Source organism: Parasteatoda tepidariorum, chromosome 1 (assembly GCF_982258835.1).
Source record: "Parasteatoda tepidariorum strain Cologne lab strain chromosome 1, Ptep-v5.0, whole genome shotgun sequence".
Classification (NCBI taxonomy): domain Eukaryota; kingdom Metazoa; phylum Arthropoda; class Arachnida; order Araneae; family Theridiidae; genus Parasteatoda; species Parasteatoda tepidariorum.
The window spans coordinates 42431013-42447421 of NC_141755.1; the positions used below are offsets into that span (position 1 = coordinate 42431013).

The window sequence follows — 16409 nt, forward strand, 5'->3', positions numbered from 1 at the left end:
TCTTGATAAAAGATTTGGAATAAAAGGTGGATAAAATATTTAAGAATCAACCAAAAAAATTCAAAAAATGCGTTTTTGTTAGTTAACAGTAAACGCTGTGTTTAACATTTTTGTTTTATTACTTTTTTTCGTTTTAGTTTCGTGTCTGTTAGTTTGTTGAATATGGAGAATTAGTAGCAATTTCGATTGGCATTGAAATAGCGATAAATTTTGTTAAAGAATAAATTGAATTAAAACTTGTACAGACTTACAAAAAGTGGACTTATGATTGCAAGACTGGAGAAATTGTTAATTTACTATGATGAAACTTTTTAACGATATATTTTATTTGATACGTTTTTAACGTTTTATTAATTATACTGATGATTTTCCTGTCAATATAACTATGTTAATTATCTTTTAAATTTTATGTACGAGCTTTTCTTTTTTTGGTCGACTATAAATTACTGGGGTTTGGACATAAGTCCAATAGATATCTTATTATACATAAAAATATAATGATGGTGTCGCAGTTTTCCATTGTTGCCAATACATTTTTATTGGTCGTGGAATCCCGGGGTAGGATCCAGTTTTCCCACATTAATTTTCATATTGGTTTGGTTGTCATCAGCATAAAATTGATATAAGTCATAAAGTTATTGTTTTACTATAAATATTTTTGTTTTCCTAACTTAAAGGTTAAAATTACCTGTACTGTTATTATTACGTTTTTGATTTTGTCTGATTTCTAAATTACGAGTTTATGAGGATTGTTTTCATTATTATTATTATTAGAATAACGTAATTCTACGTTACATTTTAAGATGAAGTTGTTTAAATAGGTGTCTGATCTTATTAACCATTTCACAATCATTATTTTTTGGTGCAAATTACAGTAATATACTATTATGAATTACGATTAAAGAGATTCGTTAAATGATTTAGAACTTAACTTTCAGCTTCATGCACAAAGTGATGAATGCAAAAATTGTATTTAAAATACATCAATCCTTTTGTTAACAAAAAATATTAAATTACAGGGGAAAAATATACTTGAGGGTGCCCCTTGGCGAAATTGGCGACTTATGTTTGGCGCTATTCCTGTTTGCGCGGAACACTGTGGTAACAGGAATGGCGGCCAAAACATAATGATATTTCAATAAAACATTGGAAGATTTAAACAAAACATCGGCCAAAACTTGCAATGAACCCAATATAAGCAAAATCAATAAACCCAGTAAAAGGATTTTGAATTGAAGCAAAAATTAACGGAGTAGGCGCAGAAAGAAAAGGAAAAAAACAACTCACTTCTTCATTAAGCTTGGATATTCTCAGAGTTAGGTGCACAGAATTATCTAATAACAGTTAGATACTATCTAAATTTATCATGAATACAATCTGTATACTTCCATCGCCACATAAATTCGACGAAATACGAATCGAAAATGGCGTCTGTAATACCGGACTAGTGGTGACATTTTTTTCTTAAATCCCTTTTTATGACTGCCCTCATACCTTCGATCTTATTGACCAGGTTCAAAAGTAACCTTACTAGCCGGTATCCAACGTAGAACTAACGGACCTCTGATATTACATGTACCGCTGAACATTGAACATTTAAAAATAACGCTAAAATCTAAACCAATCAGAATCACGATTGGGTTTCAACATGGCCCAGCTTGGCGATCAACCGCGATCACAATTTGGCGAGAATCAAGGGGCACCCTCAAATATAGTCTACCCAATTACAGTTGTGAACTCACCAAATTTATGATAGCAATATACTACTTTTAATTTTAAATGTTAACTTAACAAAATTATTACTTAGAAAAATGATTTATGTTCACTTATAGATCTTAATAGTAATCATAATGGAAGTATTTGAAAGTAGGAAGTGTAGACACAAGTGTTCTTTTTAGTACATCTATTTTTAGTCGAACTATTTCAGCTCTTTTATGCCAAGAAACAGCAATTATTGCGAACCAATCATCGGGGTTGGTGAGCGTCAGCGAACAGGGGTTTTCTTAGCCCTTTAAGTCTTCATAAAATAAATGCAAACATTTGAGTATTTACTGTTAAAACTTTTATTACTTTCATTTAACTAAAAAAACTATTATCCTCTACACCTTGCATTCTGACGGTGGTTTTTACATGTTTTAATTTTCATGCCTAAAATTTGTAAATTGAAAATTATGTATTGCCGAAACTACTTTTCTGTATTGTTTTGTTGTTTTAATAAATGCAAAGGGTGGTGGGTCAGATGGATTACCAGGCAGCGTGGAGATGTGCTTTACTTGGGGTTCCCCTTGAGGGAACCCGAATGCTCCATAATGGGGGAGAAGGATAAAAAAAAATCATACAATGTAAAAACTTTTCATTAATCTGAATACAAAAAAATGGTGGCAATTACTTTAGACCAAAGTATATTTGATAAGTGTTCCTCGACACCAAAACCGAGGATAGTTTCTGGAGTAGAGAAACACATAGAATGTTCATTAATATAGTGCCGCTTTGAGGAGAACTACTCCAGACTGAAAGTCTAGGGCTATCTGCCGCTATGGTTACAAGCGAGAGCACATTTCTAATGGGGGTGGAATGAAGGAAGGAAGATGTCGATTGTCTTACTCACGACGACCTACGCTAAGATTACGACAAAACTATTCACCCCACACCCCTATTCGAAGTGACCTTTCCTCGTAACCATAGTACCCGCCACGACGCGAGACGTGTGTCTGGAGGAGTCCTCCTGAAAGCTGCACTATACTTAGTGTAAAGTAGTTTGTTATTCAGTAACGTGTTTCAGTATCATGTTTCACCATGTTTGTGATTCAGTAATGCTAAAATTTATAATTACAGTAAGGTATGATACGCATAAGAGTGCAGTAAAGTTACTTTCACGATACGATCTAACGCAAGAATAATAAATTTAGAATGCATGTATACAATATTTCCTAAAATGAAATTAGTTTGTTAATTAAACATACACTCAGCAGAGACAGAATATCAATTTGAATTCTAACAAAACCGAAGTGAATTGAAGTTAAATGTTATAAAATTATTTTCATATAATTGACAGATTTTGAACTTCTAACAATGGTCCAGGCACATTTGTTATTAGTTTAAAATGTATACGCTTAAAAATAAGTACATGTTTAGTTTCTGTCAACTCAATATGTAAACAATAGAGTAGTTAGCAGATTTATATTACCTTTTCTCTCTAGTTTGAAATAAAAATACATTTGACCTGACTGTAAGAAATTTATGAAGATATTTATATTATATTTATTCGATATTTGAATATCAGCTGAGGATAGATTAGGCGAAACATCAGTGTTCGGAGTACCGGTTAAATGTATACTGGGCTGTGACACTTGACCTTAAAAAAACATTTATATAGGGTATACCGGGCAGTGGCACTTAACTATATGTGATTGTTAACATTCACCGAAGAAAGTCAACAACCACCAATTTCAGTCATCCACAGTAACACACATAAACTTAACACGAGTTTTTTTCAAAAGTCTAATTTGTTTGAAAGTTATTGTTTTCAATGTTACTTTTGCGCATATTTTATTTCATTTTTGACTTTAGATTATATTTTGTTTTGCTGCCCCAAAAACTATAAAAAGGACTCGAAATTATGAGGATGAGTAGAAATTTTTTTAAGAAGTATGATAAATAAACAAAATTAAATTAAGATCTGGCCATTAGTTTGAGAGTTTTCAACTTATAAACTTTCAGTAAAGAATACCAAGTGAGACAATTTACAGCCAGCTACAATGCAACAGCAGAGTTGAAATTCGATGAGGGGAAAGGACTATTTTCATTATTAATAATTAATTATAAGTTAATTATGAATTAAATATATATAATTTAATAATAAATTCATAATTAATCATAATATTAGTTAATGAGTATTTTTTGCAATTATTAACATTTAATGACTATTTATCCGTCGTTGAAAAAAAAATTTTTTCTCTCTAGAGACCCTTATTCTATAAGCTCAAGCTTAATGTCACAAATAACAAAAAAGAAAAACAACATTAAATGAAATTAAAAAAAATAAATAAATAAAACAAGAGAGTGAGATATTAGATGTTGCCAGATATAAATCTTCACATTTATGTCGGATTTTTTAAAAATATTAAGAATCATAGTCAAAATAAGACATGTATACTAAGAAACAATGATAATTCAATTTTATTTGTAGTTAAATAAGTAGGGATAAACGAATATTTTACAGGCTAACTATACCTTTATGGCTTTTAATTATTTCATATTGATAATAACCAAGGAAATATTGATCTACTTGGGAGTCATGCCATGTGATTTACCAGTCCAATGGGATCCGTCATAATTTTCATGTGATTTTTATGTAGATATATAGATTTTTTTTCTTCATCTTAGGTTTAAGTTATGTAAAATTTAAAAATGTTGTTTTCTTCCAGCGGTTTTGTTTTGTATTTTCATTGATGTTATTTTGTTTTGAAAATCATTGATGCTAATTAAGGTTCAAATTAAGTCTTAGTTAAGTCTTTTGGAAACGTTTTCATTTAAATAAATAAATAAATAAAAACTTGTTTTTTTTCGAGGCATTCGAACTATCGTAAAAGAGAAAGTAAAAATAGCAAAATTTGCAGTTGAAGCAAAAGTTAACTTCAATTTATCCATAATTCTTTCTCCACCCCTACAGTGATTTATAAGTACACATAAAATATTACTATTGTTATGTTCTCTATTGTTTATGTCGCGATGGCTCAGTGGTTAGGACACTGAACTGTCACTGTGAAGAGCTGAGGTTCGATCTCAGTGGCGGCTTGAAGAGCATCCAGCCTTAATTCTGCGGCTTTCAGCTGGTCTGGGGGGAAAAAAAGGCAGCCTGGCTGTATAACCATAATTATACAAATGGTCACGAAATTGTGGAGCCTTAACCTAAATAATACTCTCCTAGCCTGAAGCGGGCTGTTGAGGAAGTAAACAGGTTCAAAAATGTTGTTTACAAATTTCTCCCTCTTCTTCTACCAGCACAACAGCCGATTTCTATCCATGATTGTCCCAAGAAGCTCCATCCATCTCGATCAGCCAGAGTCTGTAATTTTCAAAAGCTTTTCTTTGATATCATCCAGCCCTGCTGAACTGTTACTATTGTTCGAATCACTAATTGCCATTTCCACTTCCCCCAGTATAGGGGGTGTTTGTTCATTTATTTCCACATGCGACATTAGGTGTTTCCGTTAAAGGCCTTGTAATTCATCTTTACCATTTAATGATTTCTTGAAATGTTCTCACCATTTAATAAGTACAGTACACTCTTCATAACTCGAAAACCTTGTTATGTCAAAAAAATATTTTCCCCCTTGTCATTATATATGCACCGAATGTTAATTTGAATTCCTAAGTCGAAGAGTTTTTTCTCAAAACCTTGTTGTGTCGAATTTTTTTTCGAAATAGGAATTGAATTTTTTCCGAAAAATCCCAAAGTAAGTTTATTGTATATCAATTCTTTTCTATTTAATGCATAGTTATTTTTATCTTACTTTCAAAAAAAAAAATTATTATTGGTGTATTTAGATTTCAAGTCAACTATCATTACATACATATTTAATAGTAGTTTTTCTTATGTTATGTTTCAAGACTCTACTTTTTAGAGTAGAATATATTTTTCTACTTTTTAGAACAAATTTAGCTCTAAAATCGTTATTTCGAAAACTCGCTATCTCGAAATTTTTTTAGCATCCCTTCAACTTTAAGATATCGAGAGTATACCGTATTTCTGTTTTGTCATTATCCATTTTTATTAAGACATGTGAGGATTCTAGTTCAGAATTATTTTCTTAAAATATTGACGTTTTTGTAGAGTTTTCTTACCTCTTTCTGCTTTTTGAGGTTTTCAATTTCTTAGTATTGTCGTTCCCAATATAATCTCTTCCTCTTTTTTTTTAAAAAACGTTATTTTTTAAATGTGATCTAACGCGTAATGCTTTGTTTGCTAGTAGATGTTTATTTAGTATAACATAGCGAGGAACAGTGGTTAAAAATATTAAAAAAAGAAAAAAAAAGCTTTGACATCATTAATGGACAGCCCCTACAATTAGTAATAAAATTCTTTCGTTTTATTAAGAAAACGAAAGAAACACTTGAAAAACGTGATTCATTTAGGATGAAACGCCTGTAACTGTTTGGGAAATGAAGGGTTTTACCGTAATCTTTCGGAGAAAAAAAAAAGATATACACATAAACAAAGCCACGTTTTTGCCCCGGAGGTGAGTGTTAGGGTGGAAATACTTTCACTTTACTATTTTTTTTCCTTCTCATTTCTTGAACAGAAACGGCATCTAGTTTTACCGAAAAGAATTCAACGTCACCTGTAGCGGTCCACCAATAAGAATGCTGGCCGCACGTGAAATCAGAGCGGAAGTAAACTTTGAGAAGCGGACGCATGCGCACTTTGAATTTACCTTTTCCATCGTCTGCCGTAAAAAATATTTCTCTCTGAGTTTTACCCTTCTATTTCATTCAGAAGATCTTATGATTACAGGAGGTTGGATGTGGATGAGATATCGTTTTTTGTGATTTTCCGGTCGATAAAAAAAGAATTTTTTTTTTTAACGGAATTTGATTGGAATACCGATTTGATCAGGTAAATATAGTCATATTTAACAAATAATAAATTATTGTATTTTTAATTTTACTTGGTTAATTTTTTTCCGAATGTTAAAGTCAAATTATTTTTAACGTATAATGTGCAATGATGTGCAAAGATCATTTGAAATTTTTCATTGGAAACAATGCCTGAAACAATTTTTTTTGAAAATATCTTTTTTAAAGCTTCTTTTAAAAGCATTTTTGATTATAAGACTGCAAAACAAATAGAGGAATAAAAAATTTACAATGTATGAATTTTTGACAAATATGTTTTAATACTAATAACAGTAAACTATTAGTAAAACAATATTATGTTGATTAAGAGCGAACTAAAGTTGCATTTAGCACCTGCAAATAATTTTGAAAACCGAAAAAAAAGAAAAACAAACTATTTGGAATTTTGAAATTTTGTTAACTGAAAAATTTCTTTACAATCTCATTTTCAACGAGAAATTGAATATTTTTTATTCTAGATTTAAGATAATGTGAGAAAGATTTTAGTAATATATTTTTTGTTTTAAAAAGATGAATAAAATTTCGTCCTTTAAAAAATTCAATTAAAATTTCCTAATTTCACAAATTAATTTTAAAATTTCGTTAATTTCATTAAGATATTTGATATTATTAATGAAATTTATGGGCTGTTAACAAAATTGTTCTAAAGCAAAACTTTTGCTTTACTATTTTTTCATTTCTCTTAAGGTCGGTTTTTCCTTAAATAAATTTTTTATTTTGTACAATCTTATGCAATTGACATAGAATAGCATTTGGTGAAACAGAGAAACATTTGTGATGCATTTTTTAAAAGGCAAATTTTAAAAAAAAATTTGATTACTGACGTACGGACAGTCATAGATCCAAATATCATATGCACAATATCCAATAACGCGAATGAAGAAAAGCAAATAATTTCACTAAATCCCTTGTTACCGACCAAAATTTTTTTTTTCATTGCAATTATCAAATTGCTAAGTGATCGGTCATGCCCTCTTCGTGGTACTTTATGTCCATAAAATAATTAATAAAATAATTAAATAAAATGATAAAACAATTGTCTCAATTTACGTCCGTACTAATCATAAATAATGTTAAAAGATAAATAAAAAAATTAATTAGATGAGGGAAATGCTTTAGAACATTAAAAAAAAAGAAATTTAAGTGAAAAGAATTTATTTCAAAATGTAACATTTCATTAATTAATGAAATAATACAATATATAGATTTTTTTTTCTTCCTGAAATTAATGAAAAGTTGGATTAAATGGTTCTAGTTTTGCAATTTCATTAAAAATAATTGAAATAAAATATTTTTCATGTTCCTTAACCTTTACGGTCCTACAAGTAAAAAAATAAAATGAAACAAAATAAATAAATTAACACATTTTCACCAGAATTTTTTTCTCCGCATTCATTTCTACTTGTTTAATACATAGGAAAATCACGTATTGGGGAAAAGCATTCCTCCAAATTGGCGAAAGCGTTAGAAGGTATCAAATAAAACTTTTAATTTGTTTTGAAATCGTTTTAAATGTTCTCAAAGTTACATGTGTTTTTATTTTTATTTTTATTTTATGTAAACTTTCAGAATAATTCAAATAAAAAAATTATAATAAAGAATTGTTTTGAAAAAAAAAAGAAAGGAAAGAATTTTTGTACTGATACTATTGATGTTTGCATTAATACTGATCTATATATGCAGAATAATAATAAAAAAATAAAGTAATTTCATAAGTCACTTAATTTTGTGAAAAAAGTCGAACGTTGTTAAAATGTTTAGGTGACGTTGTTAAAACAAGTAATTAAACAAGTAAAAAGTAATAATAATTAATAAATGAAAATGAAAAAAAAAAAGAAATCCTGAATAAAAATTGACTGCACTAAAAAATTATAATGAATTTTTCATATTTTTTATTGCATTCTTTACATTAAAAAACTTGATTTTCGGGAAATTGCGGTTGAAATTTCGATTAAGTTTGAAAAGTATAAGGCACATAGAAAAGGTAATCGAATTAGTATATTTAAAGCTATATGAGACTACGGTGCGTTTGTTTTGTTTACGATTTAGAAATGTGTTTTTATAAATCTAAACAAGGCAAAAGCAATGGTAATTGAAATAAAAAAAATAAGAATGAGAAATAGAAAATATAAAACAAATATTAATAAAAATTTTAAGTAAAAAAAAATGCATGCAAAAATGCATCAATTTCATTAAAATAAATAAAAGCATAATTAATGAAAACTAAAAAAAATATAAATGCATATTCTTACAAATATGAGCAAAAAATAAAAAATTTTCAATTAAAAAAAAAATTTAATGTTTTAAAAAATTTGCCTGCTTTAACGAATGATCATTCTTTTAAAAAGCAATAAAAAAAATCAGTTTGTTATATTCCTTAATTTCAAAGAAATCTTTAATGATACATTGCAAACCTTTCCTAAAGGCATACTAATTTGAAGTTATGTGTCTTATTGTTTTGTTTTAGTTTTCAAAATGAATGTGACAACAGTTGTAATTTAAATTAATAATAATTAAAATGAGCAGAAAATTTTCCGAAACCATCCATGCATATTAAGAACAATTGGAAAACTATTTAACTTGCAATAGTTCGGGTTTCACAGCTGTGATTGCAACATTTATTCCATTTTTTTTTCTACCGCTACACAGTTATCAATTAAAAATAAATACAAAAGTATATTTCAGTTATGTTACTGTGACTCTATTTAACAAAAATCTTTATTTTTCTCACTTTTTTTTAAAAGGATATAGCTATTTTTTTATTTTAGAAATGGGAAGTTTATGAATAAAAAATTCGTTTAGAACATTAAATAATGTCTTTTAAAATTTGCATATTTATAGCGAGCAGCTAAATATCCGTTTTTCGTAAGAAGTATAATAGAAATTAATAATTCCGTATTAATCAACACTACGTAATCATGTACAAATCTGAAAGGCAAATAGCGACACAATTAAAATAATTAAATTTATTTATTTATCTTTATTTAATTTCTGCCCTTCTGCCTGACTTTACGTAATTAGATTAATCAAAACAAGTTTATGGAAGTTCACCTCATCTATAAATAAATGAATATATTCAAAATCGTTCGGCACCAAAAAATGATGTTATGAATTGCTGCCAATTTATGATAGTCAAAATTAACCACAATCAAGCAATATTCTCCAGGAATGTTGAACTTTAATAATTATTATTATAACTAATATAAACTCATAAACATCACTTATTTTTTTAAAATTTCAATTACCTTTGCTTTTGCCTTGTTTAGATTTATAAAAACGCATTTATAAATCGTAAACAAAACAAGCACATCGTAGTCTCATATAGTTTTAAAAATACTTATTCGATTATTTCACATACCAATCAGTTTGATTTACCTTCAGCGTACATGACTTATTCAAAAATAAATAATTGTTGAAGAACGGTAATAAACTCTCAGTGAAACTTTTTTTTTTGATTATATAGAGATGTAAGCAAGGATGCATCATGGTTGCCATCCAGTAAATAATCGTCTGCAATAATCCAGAAACAAAATCGTCTGCAATTTGATTTTCGTTAATGCGTAATGCTGAAACATTGATTTTTCTAACGTCCCTCCATAACCTGTTAATTGAAATTTTGAATGATGTTAAGCCTCATTGGCTAAAATTGTCACTTTCACCAGCTGCCCAAATTTGAAGGTTTTTGTTTAAACGATTAAGGAATAGGGGAGACGCACAGACACAAGCACACATGCTCTTTCTTTTATTATTATAGATGGTGAAAATATTCAAACGTTTCACGCTTCGAACACTTTAGTAAAATGTAATTCTGAAGGTGATATTTCACGCTTCGTGATTTGATATGATCTATTTGTTATTTAAGATTTTTTTTATCAACGATATGTGTCAGAAATACGTGTTTGTCCGATTTTTTGGTCCATATTTATAAAAAAAAAAGGCCAAAGCACTTTTCATTTTTTTAATTTACATTTATATGAAATTGAATTATTTTAAAGTTTTAAATTTAACACATAGTTTTTAAGCTTTAAAATAAAATACTGGATTTGGAAACAATATTTCAAAAGGATTCGGATTATTTTCATTTCTGATATTTTTTAAAGAAAATTATTATTCATTTGAATGGTAAATATGAGAAAATAGTGTAAACCTATTTGTTTAAAATTCATGACACAGGGAAGGATTAGGCATTGTGTGTATAAGAGGTATTAATAATAAAGAACTAGAAACGGTACCAGTGTTTTGTACCCTTTCAGGAGCTGCATCAGCTTTCCCTAAATGCTGCATTCAGAAAACCTCATTTGTTGAATGGGACAAAGAAGCGCGTAAGAGAATTTTTTATTGCCGTATAATTCAGTAGTATGGTGTGAGATAGTGAATAAATATAGTCTTTCTAAGCTAGTAAAGACATTCAAATTTCTTAAGAAATTAATTGTGTTCTGGAGAATTTTATATCGCGCTTAACATATTGAAGAATTATGCTAAATAGAATTCTGTCGATGTCGGCACTTGAAATGTTCGACTTCGACTCGTTTGAGAGTTTAACTCCGACTTATAAGTTATTAAAATTTTTTCAGAATCCTCGGAAAATATTAATATTACCATTATAATATTAATTTTATATGATATATTTCCATTTTTTTTATATATGATAGGAATTAAAGGAGTTTTATAAAAAATAATTACATTTTTTATAATGACATAATAGTTGTAAAATAATTAATAAATATATTTGTACAAAATATTGAATTTGTGCAAAACCATTATAAGAAAAGAGCTATATATTAATATCTCATGCATTAATAGACATCTTAAAACTATAAAAGATTCTTTAGAAAATATTCTGGAATTAGTAAACCATTACAAATTGTATTTATTTGTAAATCCTCCTAATTAACTTTTCAACTGAGTTAAATTTAAAACTTGTTTTTGGAATGTATGTACTATTTTAATGGTTCTATCAAACATAAACTCACGAATGTTTAAGTGTAATACATTAAATTTGAAGCAAATTATAATTTAAATACTTATCACGAAATTTATTTGGGAAATATTTTGTTCATAGTTATTGTAAATATTTTTCTTAATAATTTCCTTTAGATAAACAAATTTGTTTCTGTTTCCACCTGAGGCAGTTATACTTCGCGGCACAAAGAAAAATTAACAGGAAGAGATCTACGAAAGAATTTAGCAAACAGTTTACAACAAAGCAAAATCTATTTGATGAAAGCTTAAAACAAAGATTAACGCTTGTAAAAATTCAAAGAATACAAAGGGAAGAGAAATTAAAAGGTGATTAAAAAATCTATTTGTCCTATTTTGCCGGTATCACGTGTGAACTGAAAAGTCCCTCACAGAAGTTGTTGTGCTACAGTTTCGGTTAAAGTTATAATCTCGTAACATTTATTCTTTTAACATTTAACATACAGGACTTGATCTTATAGTCGGAGTTGAGCAAATTTTTTTCTGACTCCTGTAAAATCTGCTTTAACTCCGATTCTTTGATGTTGCATACGATTTCACAATCGAAGTGAAATGCATAAAAACACCATAAATTACCACACATTTTAAGAAATTTAAATATTTTCTTAAAAGTTATAAATAATGAAATTTAGTATTATCAATACCGAACTGCATGTGATTGGGTTCGCAAATTATTGAATTAATTATACTTTTACTACCCTGTTGCATCACCTTACTATATTCATCATGAAATAATGAAGATAATGTTTTCATTAGTTGTCCAAGCTATTAGCTTTCATAAAATATAGCGAGTTTTAAATGATTAAAAATAACGTTTTAGCAGTTTTTTTTTTAAAATAGTAGAAACTAAAAGTATCAAAGTTATGCAAGTTAGATTTACACAAGTTAGTTGCAACAGTTAGCAACAAATCTATTTAATGACTGATAAAACAAAGATTAAAGCTTGTGAAAATTTGCAGAATACAAAAGAAGAAGAAATAAAAAGGTGATGGGAAAATCTTATTTTGCTGGCATCATCCTGAGAACTGAAAAATCTCTCGCAAAGGTTGAATTTCTACATTTTCGGTTAAAAAAATCATACGCTCGTTACATTTCTTCTTTAACCAAGAGAACCTAACCTTAAAGTAACAGGAGTCAGAGTCGAGCAAATTTTTTCCGACTCCAACTCCTGCAAATTTTCTTCGACTGCAAATCTGATGTTACATACGATTTCACAACCAAATGCTTAAAATGAAATGTATAAAAACACCACAAATCACTGTACATGGTAAGAAATTTAAATGTTTCCGAAAAAGTTATAAATAATGAAATTTAGTATTATCAATGTCGAACAGCACGTGATTCGGTTCGTAAATTATAAAATTAAATACACTTTTACAACCTTGTTTCATCAACTTACGAAATACATCATGAAATATAATAAAGAAAATGTTTTTCATAGGTTGTTCCAGAAATTAGTTTTCATTAAAAATTGCGTGTTTAGAATTATTGAAAATAGCTTTTTAACAGGTTTTTTTTTTAGAAAAATATTATAAACTGAAAATATGAAAGTTATGCAAGTTAGGCCAACAGGCTGCGTTGAGAAGCAATTAGATAAGCTTCATTATCAGCATTTAATATGCGAAATTTTTATTTGATATGAGTAGCATTTAAATTGAGATAACATACTTTTGAAATTTGCTACGTGAGAAATTTAAAACAGAAATAAAATTTTCAGTTTCATGAATTGTGCTATTTTTCAATCATTAGTATAATCGTGTAATCATATATAGTATACAGAACAGGAAAAAAATGATAAAGGGATAATGAGTGAAATATTCCACTGAATTAACAATGGTAATATTTTATTAACCATTGTTGTGCAAAAAATTGCAGTTTTTGGAATTGTTTCAAGTTTTAATTTCAAACCACAAGTCATACCTTTACTCTAATTTAATCTAATCTTTTAATTTTCTTCGGCTCTAATTGTTTGAAAAAAGGTTATTTTTTAGGTCTAACTAATTAGAAATCGAAACATTACTGTCATACTGTTTATTAATATGTAGCATTGTTATCAAATTAAAATACGTAACTACAAAATAATATTGTTATTAGAAAACAAATTATCTGCAAACTATTATTTATCATACATTTGAATTTAAAGACCACTTCTGTGTTTCTGTTCTATTTATTTTATTTAATAGAAACACAGACATCTTCTAATCAATTCAAAAGAATCAACGCGATTCTTTAAAAAAATTTTTAGAAAACCCATAATACTTATTGCTATTGTTTCATGCTCTTTCTTCCAGACAATTAGATATTATTAATTATTTTTAAAGTCAAGAACGGTTTGTAACGTTTCTGAAGCTTCTATTGTAGCAGGATGGGGTGGAGTAGATAAAAACTATTCTTGTTTTGTAACCTAATGAACCGGATAGTCCCAGAATGTTTCGGTTTTATGAATTTGTAGCAGTTTCATATTATCGCCACGACTCAATCTTAAATATGCTAATTAGTTAGTGCAAGTGTAAGCGATATTTAAACTTACTAAATTAGACATAAATGTACTTCCTCTGAATAAACACACCTTTTTATCAACGAATTTGGATTCCTGACCCTCAAAATATGGGGGAGTGGGATCTAAACAGTAGGGTCTCAATACTTTGGCCAAAAGATATGTGGAAAGTTTAAACCCCCTAAATGATAATTTTACTTTTTATGTATTTCGCCATATCTTGAGAACTTTTCAAGTTAATTTAACAATTTTTGCACTTAGTTGTAAAATTCAACTTCGCACCATTTTTGCACAAAACACAATAATTTTTTTTTAATAATAATTTTTTTTAAAATTCCTTGTTATTTTATTTAATATAAGTTCAAAAGTTTTTGAATTGTAAGTTTTGTTTTGTTTGAGTTGTAAGTAAGTTTTGTTAAATTCGAATTTGAATTTGCCAATTTTTGCATGATTTTAAAGAATGTAATTTTAAATGGCAAAATGAAAAAATTGAGAGCAATCGATCAAATAATATCCTAGTTAATAAGTTTAAAAAAAAGATAATTTAAATCTTATTTCTGCTCTATTTAATTAGCATATTTAAAGTTAAGCTCTCAAACCATTAAGATTGAGTCTTAGTATGTAAAAATCCTATCATTACATTAAAAGTTATTAAAGGTGCTTAAATTTTTTTCTCTTTCTTCCGCATAGTACGTCTATATAATAATTTCAATATAAAATCACTTAGTTCGAAGAAATAATTACTTCTATGAAACATGATTTCATTTTTTATAAAGTTAGCCAAAACAAGTGAATTGCGCATAAAAATTATTATAAAAGTATTATCACATAATAAGTTAATTTTTTGCAAATTTTGTATAAAGTTAATTTTGTAAGTATGTCATTATAAATGGTACAACAGAAAATTTTTACTCTTCAGTATGGGCTCCAGCCCATACTGAAGCGCTCCAGAGGACAATCCTTCTTCCTCTTATTTTTTTATTTTTATTTATTTACTTTTTTATAGGCTTTAAAATCAAACTCTTTACCTGACGTAATAAGGAAATCTCAGTTAACCTTAAAGTTGACGAATTTTAAAACAGAAAAGTTATATTTGTTTCACTTGGGGGCCGTTCAAAAAGTACGTACACAAAAATGGAGAAATTTTAACATTATCGTACATAAGGTCTTACTCCCCCCCCCTTAGAGTACATACATTTAATTAGTCTACCCCCCTTTTTCATAAAAATTAAAATAATTTTGTTTTAAATAAAATTAAATATTTATTTAAAATAATGTATTCATTTAAATTATTTAAACAATAACACCCAACTTTATCTTTGAATCAATAAATAAAACAATCTTATCTGATCAATGTAATAATTTCCTACAATCAATACAATTAATCTACAGTATTTTCCCAAGGACATTCCAAATGCTTCTTGAGAGACACCAATTCAGTGTTACTCTTGTCTGCGACTGATGTAAAATTTCACCCGGTACAAGAAAAAGTTTCGGGTAAAATTTGGAGGTCGCAATTTTTTATTTTGCGAGACAACTTTTTTTGAGAACTGATTTACTCATTCTAACAAGTGGTCGCCGTGTGAAAAAAAATACAAGAACAAACATATGTATAATACATGTACAGGAAAAGTGAAATTTGGTGCATGCTTATAATGAACGTAATTTGTATAATACCTCCCCCCCTCCCCATCGTACAAAACCGTACAAAATAGCAAATCCCCCCCTTCGGGATGTACGTACTTTTTTAACGACCCCTTGTTTACTTTTGCTTTCCTTAGTAAACTTTCATGCACATAGAAATCTAATTATATTCTAAATGAACATATTTAAAATCATAACCGCACTACATAATTACATAAAATAGCAAATAACAATAAAAAATTTAGATTCCTATCTACAGAAGTAAGTTAAATAACATTTGAAATTTTTTTTAAGCTTAATTTTTTCCTTTCACGTGTAAAGTTTCAAGTTGTAATAATGTCTCTCGTCTCACAATATATACAATAGAATAACACAGATTGAAACCAAATTCATGGACAGTATTTTTCTGGTTAATGTCGATATTAGTATAAAATCTATAATTTATATCATAAAATGTGACTAGAGCTCATAATGTTTGGGTTATATTATAAAGAAACTACCGATTTCTTGTAAAACTAAAATAACAAAACATAGTAAGCTTCTAAGAAAAAAATTATCAGGTTAGTAAAGTTTAAATCTACAACATATAGACGCGTTTGTTGCGTTTGCCATTCAACTCTTTCGTATATATAGAATGACAGTTTTGTCC

The 16409-nt window shown here is 28.2% G+C and overlaps 1 protein-coding gene across 1 annotated transcript in view; it reads left to right on the plus strand.

The window, feature by feature from the left end:
- Positions 1 to 6424: 6424 nt before the first annotated feature.
- Positions 6425 to 16409, plus strand: part of LOC107445614 (sodium- and chloride-dependent GABA transporter 1) — a 76843-nt gene continuing 66858 nt past the window's right edge. The window contains exon 1 of the mRNA XM_043047937.2: positions 6425 to 6619. The gene's annotated coding sequence lies outside the window, so the exon portion shown is untranslated. The remainder of the gene's footprint in view (positions 6620 to 16409) is intronic.